This window comes from Lissotriton vulgaris, chromosome 1_1 (assembly GCF_964263255.1).
Source record: "Lissotriton vulgaris chromosome 1_1, aLisVul1.2, whole genome shotgun sequence".
In the NCBI taxonomy this organism is placed as follows: Eukaryota; Metazoa; Chordata; class Amphibia; order Caudata; family Salamandridae; genus Lissotriton; species Lissotriton vulgaris.
The window spans coordinates 733,979,112-733,995,470 of NC_141685.1; the positions used below are offsets into that span (position 1 = coordinate 733,979,112).

Here is a 16,359-nt window from a genome sequence, read left to right on the forward strand (position 1 = left end):
CCAAGAAAGATAGGAATCGAGAGGTTGTGCGTCTTGAGGCGGAAATATTGGAACTAGAAAACGACCTAGATTCGGGTGTTACCCATGATGGACTCCACGCCCTTGGCTTGAAGCAACTAGACTATAAATCCCTTGTCACGGAGGATGCCACGACAATGTACAGGGAGCAACAGGGTAGACTGTATGATGTTGGGGATAAGGCGGGTAAATTGATTGCGTGGCTTAACAAGAAGGACAGAGCAAATCGTGTGGTCCCCGTGATTCAGACTTTGGATGGCGAGTGTGTGACTGACCCTAGTGAGATTGTGGGGTGTTTTGCGGATTATTTTCGTACTGTGTACTCCCCAGTGTCTGATAGAAGAGATGAGGACGACTCCCATCTATTGTTGCGTGATATTGCTCTGCCTATCCGAGGAGGACCGAGAGTGCACGGAGGCTCCGTTGTCTGCGGATGAGATTGCGATCGCAATTTGTTCTGTCCGTTCAGGCAAAGCTATAGGCCCGAACGGCTTGCCTATTGAGCTGTACAAACTGCGCCCCGATAAAGTCGCACCATATCTTCGCGATATGTTAGTAGAGTCACGTGACCGTGGCACCCTTCCTTGTGATCAGCATTTGGCAACAATCGTGGTTATTCCCAAGGAGGGCAAGCCTCGGGATCGCTGCGCATCGTACAGGCCCATCTCCCTGTTGAACCTTGAGCCTAAAATCCTAGCCAAGGTTCTCGCCAATCGTCTGCTTACAGTGGTGTGTGACCTGATCCATCCGGTTTTATCCCGCATCGGAACACTGCTCTCAACTTGCGGCGCTTACATGGTGTTCTCGCGAGGGCGGGGTCTCTTCTGGAGCCGGCCATCTTGGCTTCCTTGGACGCCACGATGCCCTTTGACACGATAGAATGGCCTTATCTCTGGGCCGCCCTCGCGAAATTTGGCTTCGGTCCGGAATTTATCGGGTGGGTGAAGCTTTTATACAGGGAACCGCTGGCTCAAGTGGTCGTCAACGGTCGAGTGTCCAAGTCCTTCACTCTTGGGAGGGGTACGAGACAAGGGTGCCCGCTGTCCCCCATGCTCTTTGCTCTTGCTTTAGAACTCCTTGCAGCCTGGCTTCGATGGGAGCCATCGATTAAGGACATTCAGTGGGCTCCTGATTTTGAGGATCGAATATCGTTGTATGCCGACGATATTCTCTTGTATCTTACCTCCCCTCGTAAATCCCTTAACGTCTTGTTTGACATTCTCACTTCGTTCGGCAAGAATTCTGGCCTGGTCATAAATTGGTCTAAGTCGTGTGTGTATGTCATTTCGGGTGGCCTCCCTCCCTTGTCAAGTAGATTTCCCATTCAGGTTTCCCAATCCGGCTTCAAATATCTCGGGATTTTTATATCGCTTGATCCAGTTGACCGTTATGAGCACAATCTTCTTCCCCCTCTCCAGAGGTTGAAGCTTGACGTGGCTCGGTGGCGTAGATTGCCGTTGTCGCCTCTCGGCCGCGCTGCGCTCTTTAAAATGATGTTCCTGCCCCGGTTTTTATACGCACTCCAGAATTCGTTTGACATTATTCCGTCGAGTTACTTTCGGGAGGTGGAAGGTCTCCAGAGGCGGCTCATCTGGGATGGCCGCCCACAAAATCGCTCTTGCTAAGCTAACTCTCCCCTGGTATGACGGGGGCATGGCGCTACCGGATATCAGGCGGTATTATTGGGCCTCCCAGCTGAGCGCGATCACGCGATGTATGCACCCGGCCCAAATCCGGCCTTTGATATGGACAAGCATCAGTTGCCGGGTGGTAACTACAACAGGGCGCTTTATTCTAGGGCAGCAGGGAGAAATCTAACGGGACCCACTAAGATTGCTGTGCGTGTGTGGAATGATGCAAATGCAGCCCTGGGATGGAATGATTGATTGACACGAGCGACCCCTTTGTATGCGTCGGAAAGATTGGGATGCCTCTGGACAACGAAAGGTTTTGAGAAATGGGATATGATTGGTATTAGCAGAGTAGGTGACCTTTGGGTGAAGGGTGCGCTTAAGCCTTTTGAGGCACTGCAGACTGAGTATGAGCTGAGTGACAGAGTTTTTTTTTTTTTTTTAGGTACGCACAGGTCCGCCATGCTTTGACATCGGTCTTCGCTGCCGATGCCAATGTTCCCGAGTCCTCCCCTCTGGAGGACCGAATACTTGATGGTCATCTGCCCGGTAGTACGATTTCATTGATATATAAGAAGTTAAATCAACAATCGGGCAGATCTTCTTGTGCGTCTCCGGGAGGCCTGGACTGGAGAAGGGTTGGAACTGGATGATGAAGACTGGCAGTCAGCATTGTCTTCACCGAAAGAGGTAGCCATTCCCGCCCGTCTCCGTCTTGTCCAACTTAAAATTCTTCATCGGGTGTATGTTACCGGTCCTCGTTTGGTTGCCATGGGTTTCTCCCTGGATGGGTTATGTAAGCGCGGATGTGGTTTGAGTGCTACTTTCCTCCAGATTATTTGGGAATGCCGGGAGGTGGCTGCGTACTGGACTCGGATCCATGCTGTAATGGAGTGTGTCACTGAGGTTGCTCTGCTGCCTGAGGCCCGGAGATGTCTGTTGAATGTGTGGGAGCCGAATGATTACAACGTCGTTCAGACCCGGTGGGCGTCCCTTGGGAACATGATCGCGAAGAGAGACAATCGGGCAGTTGTGGGGTTCCCAACGGCCCCCCGCCGTGTTGGTATGGAAGAAGAATATGGACTGGTGTATGTTTAGAGAGAAGACTGTATTTGGCTAGGGGCAAGCCTGGGGCGTGGAATAGAATCTGGGGACAATGGAACGCATATCGAGGAAACATTTGTACACCCCCGTTTGAGGAGAATCCGGACATTTCCCTCTCCCCCTGATCCGACGTTCCTGGTATAATCGACTCTCTTTCCTGATTTTTTGATTTCCCCACTGTCTCCCCCCGACCATCTCCATTGCTTACCTAGTTGTTCATTTCGTATTGAAGGTCCACCCGTTGGAGCACGACTTTGTCCATAATGTTTTCCGTCTTGAGACTGGTTTGTTTTTCTCTTTGTTCCTTTCTAAAAAACAAAAATAACTATATCCCGATTCCCTCCTGTGTTGCTGAGAATTGTATCCTGTATTATTGCTGGACCTCTAGGAGATCGGCCGCAGTTTTGTAAATGTTCAATGTTTGCTTTACTGTGTTCTAGCGGCCGGCCCCTGTGGTTGTAGGCCCATAGTTGTAATCGTATTTTATTTGCACAATAAAGTTTAAATAAAAAAAAAAAAAAAAGAATTAATCCAGGCAAGACCATTTCAGCTTTCCAGCCTTCTGAGGGCAATACATTGCGTACCCTTAAAAAGGGTAATGATAATTAGGGGTGTAGCTTCAGGAGGGGTTTGAAGTGTTACAACGCCCCCTAATAAATGTATTCCATTGTAAATAGTTGGGTACAGGCGCTTTAAGTCGTGTATGGTGAGGGGTTTTGCCAGATTTCACTTGGGATTTTTACATACACATGCAGAAAACAAAAACCACACTTGTCTCTTGTTTTAAAGGTCTTAAAAATTTTTATTTTACAAAACATTACGTTTTAAGTACCCCTCACAAAATCAGTGCTCCTCTCCGTTCCTACTGCGAAATATGAAGCTCACATACCTCAATCTTACTGACCAAGCTACGCCCCCTGAGGATAGTGGCTGATATTTAGAGTGCTTAGAAGCTGCAAGCAGTGGTATGAATAGCTATATTTAAGTCACTTCATAGCCCTGTGATTAATGAAAGGGACAAGTTGTGAAGGCACAAATGACAGAAAGGGAGACTAGGAACACGCACTCAAAGATCCCAATTTTTAAGCGTCAACTAACACAAAACGACCCAAACCACTCACAAAAAAAGGTCAAAGAACACAGAGCGCCTAATGTTCAATGAGTCACAGATCTATCCAGCTTACATGACCACACCGGGCTTACCCACCCACAATACAACTTAAATAAACTGCCTAGGTCACAGGGCCACACCAACACAGAACCAGTGACCTGTACGCCTCATATGACCACACTAGTGTTCAACTAGGTTATACAGTGTATTGCTGCACATCACTGGCGAGTTAAAGAAACAAACTGCTCACATTTTCAAGCCAGATGAGTGCATGTCAGGTGACCACACCAAGGCTGAACCACCCGTCTAAAGTTCACACTACAGTGCTGAACGAGATGTAAAGAACTTGCATGAGCATACCAACCATTAGGTATAGGCAAGTCTATTCACATTACCATATCAACAACGAGCCAAACACATGTACAGTTCATAATACAATACTGACCCACACAAGCAGAATTCACACACCAAGCCAAGACTTAGGCACAGACATTATACTGGTCGGAGAACTACATCAACGAGGAACCACGTAAGGATGCAACTTCTCAACTAGAGCTCATAACACCACATTATTGATTGCTAATCCACAAACATGTACTGCTCAAAGATCAGACAATTTCTGCGATAGAAAAGTACAATTCAATTCACAGAAAAAGCGACCCCAACTCCACCACCCTTCATGACAACCTTGCGAACATCGGACTCAAACAACTCGTCTCCACACCGACCCACAGGGCAGGACACACCCTCGACCCCATCTTCGCAGCAGGTAACAGCGTTCACTTCAGCCACACAACACAACACAACCCCCATGGACCGACCACTACTGAGTACATTTCACTGTAGACAAACCCAGGACACCGAAACCAGCCCCATGCCCTCCACGAAGGAACTGGAGCAAGGTCACCGATGACCAACTCAACTCCGCCCTCACCAGAAACAACCACACTTCAACATCCAAAGCCAACACCACAGCCAGAGAACTCCACACCTGGATTTCCAAATGCGAAGACTAGCTCGCCCCGCTATGCAACCTCGACAAAAAGCGCCCCAGGAAAGCCACCTGGTACACCACCGACCTCCAAGAAGCCAGACGCACCTGCAGATGCCTAGATAAGAACTGGAGAAATACCAAGACACCCAAAAATTACGCCACCTACAAGGATACCATGACAAACTACCACAACCAAATCAGAACCACCAAGAGGACCTTCATCCACACCAATATCCTCGCCAACTCCTCGGAAGTCTTCACTGTCACCCAGAAATTCACCAACCCTCGCAGTGATGCGACAGACATCACCCCGTTCCAAGACCTCTGCGACAAACTTGGGACATACTTCCACCTCAAGATTAAAAACATCTACAACAACTTCATCGACTTTCCTCCTGACACCACAGCCGGCCCGCCCACCAGAAGCACCGGCCAGCCCACCATCTCAACCTGGACGCCGGTCACAGTTGAAGACACCACTTCAACCATGAAAGGCATCCACACGGGCCCCCACCGACTCCTGCCCCCATACATCTACCACAGAGCCGCCATCACAGACAAACCACAACGCACCATCAACACCGCCCTCGAAGCAGGCACTTTCCCAGATGACTGGAAACGTGCAGAAGTCAGCCCCTGCTCAGGAAGCCGACAGCGGACCCCGCCGACCTCAAGAACTACCGGCCCATCTCACTCTTCCCCTTCACGGCCAAAGTGGCAGAGAAAACAGTCAACAAGGAACTGACACGATTCATCAAAGACAACGTTAATCTGGGTTCCGAAGCAACCACAGCACCGAGACCGCCCTACTAGCTGCCACAGATGACATTCGCACCCTCCTGGACCAAGCCCACTCCGCAGCCCTCATCCTAATCGGCCTATCAACATCCTTCGACACAGTCTCCAAGCGCACACTTGTCACCAGACGACACACCGGTGGCATACAAGGAACAGCCCTAGACTGGATCCAATCATTCCGCACCGGAAGAAGCCAAAGAATTAGACTGCCACCCTTCCTCTTCGATCCCACGGAAATGACCTGTGGAGTCTCACAGGGTTCATCACTGAGCCCGACCATCTTCAACATCTACATGGTCCCCCTCACCGCCATCGTCCGACAACACGGCCTCAACATAGTCTCCTATGCCGACAATACCTAGCTCATCCTCTCCCTCACCAAAGACCCCGCCACCGCCAGACTCAACTTCCAGAATGGTATGCAAGTGGTCGCCGTCTGGATGACCAACAGCCGCCTCAAGCTCAAATCCCAGAAGACAGAAGGCCTTGTACTCAGAACCACCCCTTCAGCATGGGGCAACACCTGGTGGCCAACAGCCCTCGGAAGCCCAGCGACCCCCTCGGACCACGCCAAGAACCTCGGCATCGAACTCGACTTATCCCTCACCATGAACTGACAGATCAACGCCATCACCTCCACCTGCTTCAACACCCGCCGCAAGACCTTCAAATGGATCACCACCAGCAGACTGGACTATGGAAATGCTCTATACGCCAACATGAACAAGTCCCTACTTCAGAAGCTCCAGACGATTCAGAAATCTGCTGCCAGAATCGCCCTTGGCATCCCCCGGCACGAACACATCAGCCAACACCTCCGAATGCTCCACTGGCTCCCCATGGAGAAGAGAGTCACCTTCAAGATCCTCACCCACGCCTACAAATGCCTGCACAACACCGGACCCAAATACCTCAAAGACAGAATCAACTTCCACATACCCAAAAGGAACCTACTATCTTACAACCTTGCACTTGCCGAAACCCCACACATTCGCAGAGCAGGAGGAAGATCCTGCTGTCACATTGCGCCCAAGACCTGGAACGAGCTCCCATCATAAATTAGACTCGCACCCTCCCTGAACACCTTCAGGAAGGGCCTCAAGACCTGGCTCTTCGGCTAACGGAGCTGCGAACTCCCCCCCCCCCCCCACCCCCCACCACCAGCGCCTTGAGACCCTCACCTAGCGTGCTTAATAAACCCCTGATTGATTGAATGTTCAGTCAGACCTATAGCTCATAGGACTACACCAACAAGGAGCCACAGATTTCTATAGCTCACCCGCTAGCCTTCCAAAGCTGAAATACTAACACCGAGCAACCCACATACACAACTCACATAAAAACACAGATATTTAAAAATGCAGCAGATACAATCACTCCAACAAACACGGCAAAATACTGAACATGCTGTACTTTCTTTGAATGATACGTCTAGAAGAGAGGAAGTATTGCTCAATCGTGAGAATGTGCCCTATGAATCACAGACAATGAAGTCAGATAGATGTAGCAATCGCACACAATGCCGATCAACTACACAGCAAAAACCCAGACATGTAGGTTGCCTTCACTCACATTCAGCTACACACACATGCTCGTGCATTTCTCGACACCAGATGCACGGAGCAGTCACTCAACCATAGTTATGTTACTATCACCAGCAGGTCTGTCGTACAATCAATCAGCTATACACATACCATGGACTTTCATACACAAATAAACAGCTCAGTCACACTGTGATACGTTACAAAAACACTAACGTTATTATTAGCCGCCCACCATCATACAGATATATATTCCTGGTCCAGGACTAGCTATACACAATAACCTCACCTAAACAAAGAGTTCTGATACACTTAATTACAAACACCTCCATGTTTAAAAGACAAGCCATTAATAGAATCGTCGTTCTACACATCGAGGTTCGCCAACACAGCGAGTGCTTGCTCCCACGCTGCTCTGGTATTTGTAAACATAGCTGAGTGAAACATACAATCATTACACACTCGGGTATCGTCGGTTACAGACACAGCAATACATTAAATGCCTGTTTTGCACTCCACCACACACTAACGGTATGTTTCACATTATGGCAGATACAAAACGTTCTGTTAAAAAAGACTCAAAGGAACCGACCTGCTCCCGCTTGCGGCTCTGTTCTTGTGCTCAGGATGGTAAAAGCCTCCAGCCACACTGTTTCACTCCTTCCACCTCTGTGAACACTATCACTCACTGCCAGGCAGGATGCGGGCGTGCTCCATATCAGAAGCAGGGGGCGTTCTATTCGTCTCTATGACCGCCGGGGGCGGAGCACAACCAGGAATTAGCACGTGCAACCGTTCGTGTGGAGGGGGCTCGGGCAGGTGAGGGGTAGGTGCGTTGCCTTGTCACTTAACGCTCGGCACTGGACCCTGAACCATTTGGTTTGGAGAAAGTCTAACTCAAGTACACGAACGTTATAATCGTACGCTACTAGAAATCTGTGTTCCAGGCGTGCGCTAGTAGTGCAGCTCGCTGGAGGCGGCCATCTTGAAGATGTCCGTTTGGACAACTTGGAAGAGGTTACGGACGCGGCCATACTGAAGTGGCACAGCACCTCCTGGTCATCCGGATATAGGGCTACTGAATGAACAATACTTCCGCAACATATTAGCAAGATAATGGTACTCCTATCAGTTAGTACTGCGCCTAAATCCCCGCCTCTCCCCCGCGTTTGCAAGCATGGCTAGGGTGACCAACGCCTTGGACAGAAGTATGACTACATGTTGGCGTCAACCAAGGAATCAGAAGAATGACCCCCAAGACCGTTCTAACCAAAGTACGACTACAGCTGCAGAGCTGACAAGTTATCCTGTTCTGTGCGTGCCTGTTCAAGTTTATTTTTTTGTATTCTGTGGCATGCAGCCATTATTTTATAATGATCTAAATTGAGCATCACATCCAAGAATGCAAAATAAAAACCTAGCCTGGATGGGACAGTCACCCATGGGTTCGGCAAACTTGAGAGTTCTGGAACTGTATCAGACAACAACATCAAAGACTTATTACAGGCAAAAACGGAATATGTTTCGTGGGTTGAGTACTTTAATTTCAGCGAGTTTCTTATTCTCACCACAAAGCAGAGCTGTACAAATGTTTGGGTCCAAGGTTGAGTACCCAGTATAGTCTTAGAAATGTACTTAGGATTCTGTGACTTATAGTCCTGTTTTTATACATGACTAGTAAAAGTCACTGAATCAAAAGTAAAACAAGCATTTACAGTGCAATGGTCTCGGCATCATTAAAGGTAGGGCTATTGGCATTGCTCAAGACATTTCTTTTTTTCCCTTTAAATCATAAATAAATGGCATTGTCATTTACATTGCCAATGCACAGCACTCTGCACTCAACAGCACTCTGCACTCAACAGCACACACCACTCTGCACCTGCACTCACTGCTCTGCACACTCACCCTGCACTCACTACTCTTCATTCTGCACTCACTACTCTGCACTCACTACTCTTCATTCTGCACTCACTAACCTGCACTCACTACTCTTCATTCTGCACTCACTACTCTGCACTCACTACTCTGCACTCTGCACTCACTACTCTACACTCTGCACTCACTACTCTGCACTCACACTCTGCACTCTGCCGAATTTCCAGGCTTCATAACCACACTGGGGTCACTCCCTGACATGCTCCGGACAGTGGAGTGCTAACACGTCACAGCACAGTGTCAGGTCTGCTGCAGAGGAGCGGCCGAAGCAGACCCACACAGCACCGCTTCTACTCGAATACAACAATAACCAATTCTGCTCCAGGCTCTGACATTTACAACGCCCTGTGGGAGTCGGCGAAGAGTGGAATCCTTATTATAAAATGGGTGCACACCTGGTTCAAATGCGTTCACTGGGGTTGGCAGAGTTAAAGCAGCTCAATGGGTTAGGCGCCAACAGCACAGGCCCTGTGTAACTTGCAGGACACGCTTCAAACTCTAACATAACCAGCTCAACCTTCTGCCTCACAGAGGGATAAAGTGAGCGCCGTTCTACTGGGCAGACCTGGGGTCGGGCGCGAGGGTCGCCAGGGGCGCGCACGTCCCCAGGGGCGTGCACACGTGCACAGCAGTGCGCAGCCCCTGCCTGAGAGGACGAGGAGCCCCCGCGGTGTGGACCGGCCAGAGGCCCAATGCAGGCCGCAGTTGCAGCGACCTCATGGATGGTGGACGCTCCGGATCTGCAGGGTGCTCCCAGAGTCGAGGGATCTCATCCAGTTCTGCATTCTTATGCGAGAAGCCCCCACAGTGGCAGCAGACGTCGGGAGTAGCGGCCGAGGCCGCTGATGCGGTAAGTGGGGCTTAATTGTGGGGGGGAGGCGGCGGCGTGTGTGTGTGTGTGCGTGTGTGCGGGGGCGGTGTGTGTGTGCGCGTGTATGCTGTGTGTATGCGTGTTTGTGCGTGCCTTCGGCCTTCAGTAACGCTGTGTGTGCGCACGCGCGCAAATCGCGTTCACATACCCTAAGCGGCTCGTGCACCTGTCTGTCTCCCTTGGGAGGCATTTTAACAATAGATCTCGCTGCCGAGACCTAAAAAAAAGGGCGTGGCCGAGAGGGGCCTGGAAGCAAAAGGTTTAAGTGGCCAACCCCTACTAGATCAAACATACAAGCTCTGCACTCAATCAATGTTTGCACACCAGCGGCACATCCGAAGCGCAGAAATTTGGGTCAGACCGGTCATCAGATTGGCCAATGCCCACCCTCACACCGTGGGCATAGCTGGTATAACTAAGGCACAAGGGAAGAGAGAAAGACAAAAGGCAGGAGAGAAGGAAGAAGAGGCACTTGAAGCAAATATGAAGCAATATATATCCCACTACTACCATACAATATTTGTATTGGGGAAGCAAGTTTTTTCTCAGTACATTCTGCCAAGATACAAATTTGAGGTTTTGGATGATGATTTAAGTAATGGCTTACCTAATGGGTTTTAATTGTGTCAAGTCCCATTCACAAAAGAGGCAAAAATCTAATGAAATACACAAATCATCATTGCTCCTGACTGCGGTCATCTGTATTTGACAGACATGACAAGTAAGACAATGGTAACAGCCTCGACCTATAAAAACCTTGGATAATGCAGTTTGGGCCAAGACCCAGGAATTCTTGGCAACACGCACAGTGTGTGCAGTGAGCACAGAAGAGGAATATGAGAATTTCACTTACGCATTCTGCACTTTTTGTTCATCATAGCCAAGCTCAATACACACTCGTCCAAAAAAACAAAAACAAAACACCACTTCTTGATGCCACTGTTAACTTCACAAGTCTCTTATGCATCCAGCTTGCACTTGCTGTACTGTGCAGTTGCAGCCACAAACAATGGCACATTTGAGGCAGCTCCTACTGGGTTATGATCCTCTGTAATACGTGCTATAACATGTAAAGGTATTTTCGATACCCAACCTCTAATTAATTAAGAAGGGTAGATGGGTAGGAAATGGAGAACCCTGGATGCTGACTCTCAGATAGGTCATTAAGAAAACTTCCACAACAGGGCTTTTCCAATCTCAGTTTTTGTAGATTTAATCAAATATTAGCATCATGACAGAAAGCAAGTCATTAAAGTTAAGAAAATTAGCATAAAACCAAAATCATATTACAGGCAAAATACCACATGCCTGTAGACCTATATATAGAAAGGACCACAAGCATTTAGCACTCTAAGCAAAAAGGAGAAAAAGAACAGGAAAGTCGAGGTCTACCCCAACAAGCATGTCTTTCACAATGTTTTACACAAAGAAAACACTAATTCATAACTTGTTTTTACGTACATGGTAACCACTAAATTACTTCCACAGCACCAATCACATTATTAATTTCAAAATAAAACATACCTGCACATTAGTTTAATGGGCTGTTAAATTCATGACTTATTGCATACAAGAAAAGTACGTTTTTTTAATGCAAGAACACGAGAAAACAAAGATCTGCTTCTGCACATTCATAACGGAGATTAGCTCATAGCCTTGAAATGTTGCAACACAACTATATCCCGCCCCCAAGGAAGCTAAAGATAAGTTACGTCTGCACACAAGGACGACATCATGGTTTGCAGCTGAATTTCGATCATTTTAAGAAAACAAATACAACACAAGAAGGTGCGAAGGTCGAGCACAACAAATAAACATACACTTTTCTGCAATGTGACCATTGTAAACACGGCCTAGTTATGCTAACTTAAACCTACGCTAAGCACTATTTTCTAATAAAAATATTGCACTTTTACCCTAGTTAGACTGTCAAATGTTATAAAACCCATTACACCTACTCTGCGGGGAAACATACTCCTGAAATCCACAAATATATGCTTAAAATGGGAAACATTAAAACATCCCCTTTCATCCCACAAGCTGATTGCAGGAAATCGATCAGTAAAAAAACAAAACAAAAAAAAAACAGCTTGAAAAGGAAAGGCAGAACAGCAGGTACTTGCTATATCAGAATATATGTTTGCAACAGAGAAGTGCTGACACACTCCTATTAAATGCACAGAATCTCTGCTGAGAAGCCCAGATGCTCTGCCTTTCGAATGAAAGACACTCATGTACTCGGTATCTTAGAGGACCTGTCCATTTAAACACTGTATAAAGGGTATACTGGCATGAAAGTTGGTTATCAAAAACAAATGCCCCATTAGCCCTTACAGTCTGCAGAAGTCAGACCACAGAAGCATCACTATAGCATTACATGACAATGCCACTGCCTAGAGGAGGCAGCAAGACCTTCCATCCTCCACTCCCTAAAACAGGAGCACAATCAAATGCTGGAAGTCTGACATCACCACCACACCCTTCCACAATCACAGGAGCCACGCCGCCTGTGGCACAACAATAAGAGTGAAGCATGCAGGTCAACAATTGGGAAACACCCAAGTAGAAGTGCACAGGCCTAGGGAGACAGAAAAATAGAGAACTATTTGAGAAGGATGGAGAATGTGTAAAGGCTGCCTTTTATGTATCCGGAATAGAGGCATCGCTGGTGCACTGTGGGTGTTACCCCTGCCCTCCATACCGTACACCCTCCACACTATGCAAGCTCGGACATCCACTGACGCACAACTAAACCTGGGGGGCTGGTGGGCCTCCTGCTGCGGGATGGCTGTATCGATCCTGCACTCTGCTTCACAAGGCTGTGCCACCACTGCAACCCCTACAGTGCCAAACTGCAGACAGTGACCGCTAGCATGTAAGCAGGGTACTCAAGCCCCTGAACCCTGTATCCAAGAGGCGTGGTGGCGACAGCTTCGGTTCAGCCCTGACACCACCACCGCCCAGACAACTGCAGTGCTCCTCCCAACCGAATCAGCGGCTGCGTCCACTAGCTAAGTCACCCGGAGCTGAGGCTGCTTGTTGAAAGATTCAATGACTCAGAACCGCTTATGTTGGGCACCCAGCCCGGAAGGCGTCCGGCTCGTCTGCCTGGATAACAGGGTGCCGCCTCCTGCCCAGGGGCTCACAGCCAGCTGAACCCAGGCCGCAGCGCTGTCAGGTGTGACGTACAAAACAAGCACAATGTCCCTTGAAACAAGCCGTGAGCGTGCACGCCCCCGAACGTCCGGTTTCGGGATGTGCATGCTCACGGCCTCTCGTGCGGCGGGAGCGGTGGCAGCAGGAGTGGCGGCAGGTGGCAGCAGAAGTCGTGGCAGCTGGCAGCAGAAGTCGGGAGTGGCGGCTGAGGCCGCTGATGCGGTAAGTGGGGATTGGGGGGCTTGGCACGTGTGTGTGTGCGTGTACGTGTGCGTGCGTGTGTCTGCTTGTGTTTGTCTGCTTGTGTGTGTCTGCGCATGTGTGTGTGCGTGCCTTCGGCCGGCCTGCTAAGCGCGTCCACAAAGCCTGGTCGGCTCGTGCACCGCTCTGTGTCCTTTGAGAGAGAACTCGGCAGCAATAGGTCTCAATGCCGAGACCTAAAAATGGATGGGAGGAGCTACTTATGCGTGGTCTTAGGCAGTGATTTAAATGGGCCAATACCAGGGGACAAGTCCTAAAAAAGAAGTGGGGGCGGTCTAAACTAGTTAATCAGTATGCAAGTGCGTGACATCACAGGATCTGGTATCACAAGAAGTCACATCAGATCTTAAGCCCTCACATGTATGTTTTGCAGGTGAATCATGAGTACACTTGAGCACATTTCTAGTATACTTGCAAACCCTCCTGATTTAGGCAGAAGATTCACACTTTTGTATGCTACACATAAAACAATGTTACCTTTTGTCAGCATTTATCTTTCTCTAGCCATAGTATCAGAGCCTGAACAAAGTGAAAAGCTTAAGTATGTGTGAAGTGATAACAAGGTGTGAGACTTTGTTTCCCCTCTGCTGCATTTGCATCAGGTGTGAGGCTCCTGACTGCTGCCAGCCAGGAGACTCCAACAAAAGGAGGTCTGATGACCCCTCAGATTCAGCCTTTTTTATGGGCCCAGCAGGAGCCAGAAATAAGAGAGCCCCGTCCCCGCCTGCACGTTGTTGCAGAACAGAAGCAGATAACAACGTGCAGGCCCTGCTGAAAGTGTCCGGTGTTTTGAAATTACACCAGGAAGAATTCAGCATCTTTTTTAGCTGGGTCCAACTTCTTGGCATGGTGGCGGCGTCCACCCTGTAAAAAAAGTGGGGGGACGCCGTCCACACGCGTGTACCCCCGACTCGTTCCCTGGCATATACTGAGTACCGTTATAAAAAAGGGTGTACCCAAAATCACTGGGACCTGGGTGTAGAGCAGTAAAGAAAATGGTGGTCTCAGTACAAGTACATTTAAAGAAGGAATAACAAAAATCCCGTGTATTGATTCGTGCTCTAGTGTTATTTCATCACACTAAGCACATATATTGATTAAAGAAACAATTTACAGAAATTAGTATAAATATAAAAAACGTTGGTGTGCCCAACTGGGTGGAGGAAGGTGACTTTAATGAGGCAGTGAGGCAAGTGGAATACAATATTCAAGAAAGAATCACAATCAAATTGTTGGACATGTTACTCAATGCCACATATTCATAATAAAGTTCATAACAAATAAGTTCACAGTGATTTACATAGCCATGTACAATAGAAAGTCCTTGTGCAAAAATGCACCGCTGATGTTACTGGCATCTATGATGTGTGACATTTCGACCCCAGAAACCATGTAGGTTAGTTCTAGGTTCTAGTAGGTTAGGACAATAGTGAAGGTGAGTGCAGAGGGGCACCTAGGGGTAAAATTAGGAATTTGCCAAGTCTGATAAATGAATTCAAGGACGAGGGCATGTAATGAGGCAAAAAATGTCTCTATATTTACTGTATCAGATGTGAGAAAAGCCTAGTAGGCAGGGCTTTAAGTGGGATGAAAAAACTGGAGGGTCTCTCAAAGGGACATGGCCAGTGTAATTAGGGGCATGGCTTTAAAAACACTTCCGCTAAAAATCTGTGTTTAGCATAGTCTGCCGCCCGACTTGTATTTTGCTGTTTCTGTCATTGCATCCAGATATATGATAGAAGTAACTTCATACCTGCAACAAATAAGGACTATTGGCTTTGTCAATTGTTATTAGATGCATAAGATAAATAACAACTATGGCTCGTTACAAATAATATTGAAAAAGCTTCCAATTAAAGCCCTGGTGACACCAGGAGATGTTGTTGCTCTTGCGTTTCAGAAAGAGAAGGGAAATCCAGAAAGAAAATGACTCTAAAGGATTTCCCTTTCCCCACAACGCTCACCTGGCATGACGTCATGCCCTAACTTCTCCACTAGTGAGAAGTGAGCAGTGTGGGCAGCGTACATCGATGTGCCTTCTATTTCGAAAGGGGTCTCTAATGGGCTGTTTTGCGCCCTGGCACTTGTTTCCGGACTGCAGTGACAGCAAACTGCTGTCACTGCAGTCCGGTAAAAAAACATGGACCGCCTGTGCCAGGGCGCAAAACAGAGTCCGATAGAGACCCGTTTCGAGGCGCCCTTTAAAAAACTGCTGGTGCCCAGACCCCTTGAGACCCGGCCCACTTAAAGCCCTGCTAGTAGGGAAATTATTTGGTCAAAGACAGTGGGGCTCCGATGGGCGTAGGTGAGAGTGATGAACACCTGTAGAGATAAGGTGTCTGTCAGAAAGGGTCCTAAAAGGATTCCCTGGTAACTAGAATGAACAGAAATCAAAGCAAACTTACTCAGTAAAGAGAAGGAATTCCAAGTAAATCCTTTAATGCAGTACTAGTCTCTGCTTGGGAGACTGTGGTAAAACCATCGGTCACGCGTTGAACTCAATCAAAACTTTATTAACTCCAAAGAATCTGAAGTAATAGAGATGGTGGAGGCCATCAATTATAGGATCAAAGTTGTGTTTCTACTGTTGTTGCACTATAAAAACAGTGCCGGAATAGCAACTGTACAAATACGCCTGAATAAAACAAGGGGGACTCTTTCTCAGGAGAGAAAGGTCCCGAACTACCGTCAAAGGTGAGCGCGGGGCGGGTAAGGAGCATCTAAACATCGATAGCGTGCTTAAGTCAAAGGTAGTGAGTATGACGAAAGGCTGATGCGTGACGCGCGCAGTGTTGAGCCCATAAGTGCATGTAAACCGGGTCTGGCATACCAACATCGGAGCAAGGTTTGAGTTATGAAGCTTGAGTCAACAAGCATTGGAAATGCAATAGGTCTCGCAGCATTAGAGTTAGTGCTTTTAGAATTGTTTATGGGTT

The 16,359-nt window shown here is 48.0% G+C and overlaps 1 protein-coding gene across 2 annotated transcripts in view; it reads right to left on the minus strand.

Moving 5' to 3' along the window:
• The window catches only part of SOAT1 (sterol O-acyltransferase 1), a 238,058-nt gene extending 230,111 nt beyond the window's left edge, over nucleotides 1-7,947 (minus strand). The window contains exon 1 of one of the 2 annotated variants that reach the window (XM_086955365.1): nucleotides 7,790-7,947. The gene's annotated coding sequence lies outside the window, so the exon portion shown is untranslated. The remainder of the gene's footprint in view (nucleotides 1-7,789) is intronic. The other variant, XM_086955372.1, reaches the window with a different exon arrangement.
• Nucleotides 7,948-16,359: the final 8,412 nt, after the last annotated feature.